Source organism: Etheostoma spectabile, chromosome 2 (genome assembly GCF_008692095.1).
Source record: "Etheostoma spectabile isolate EspeVRDwgs_2016 chromosome 2, UIUC_Espe_1.0, whole genome shotgun sequence".
In the NCBI taxonomy this organism is placed as follows: domain Eukaryota; kingdom Metazoa; phylum Chordata; class Actinopteri; order Perciformes; family Percidae; genus Etheostoma; species Etheostoma spectabile.
Window position 1 is genome coordinate 21,659,578 of NC_045734.1, and position 395 is coordinate 21,659,972.

The following is a 395-nucleotide window of genomic DNA, read 5'->3' on the forward strand; positions in this document are numbered from 1 at the left end:
GTGAAGCCAGTTAGCAAGCCAATATCTAGGATTGACATGGTTGCATCACTGTCATTGTCCTTATACCTGCACACAGAATGGACAGAATAATTAAATAACAGAAACAGGTAATGAAGGGGATAGCTGGTTATACATGTTCATGTTACTATAAGTCAGTATGAATTTTTGATTATACTTACAAAACTTCTATTCTGAGCTTGTATATGTTCTCATCCTCATCCATTTTCTCTGCAGGAGCAATATAATGTATTGAGTAGTTGAATGTTTTGTTTATCCAATTTTAAAAAGATAAGGTACTTGGCAGAAGAAAAAAACAACAACAGAGAGGGTACCGAATTACCTGGGAGGAGCTGCACTGACAAGTTAAACATCTGACAGTCACTCTCTTTTTCTTT

General features: G+C 35.7%; 1 protein-coding gene, 1 long non-coding RNA gene and 1 pseudogene across 2 annotated transcripts in view; 1 reads left to right on the top strand and 2 right to left on the bottom strand.

Moving 5' to 3' along the window:
* LOC116700184 (complement C3) overlaps positions 1 to 395 on the bottom strand; it is a 134,518-nt gene that overhangs the window by 97,164 nt on the left and 36,959 nt on the right. The gene's annotated exons all lie outside the window — the stretch shown is intronic.
* The window catches only part of LOC116700323 (uncharacterized), a 95,236-nt gene that overhangs the window by 32,486 nt on the left and 62,355 nt on the right, over positions 1 to 395 (top strand). The gene's annotated exons all lie outside the window — the stretch shown is intronic.
* LOC116700306 (complement C3-like) overlaps positions 1 to 395 on the bottom strand; it is a 16,370-nt pseudogene that overhangs the window by 5,143 nt on the left and 10,832 nt on the right.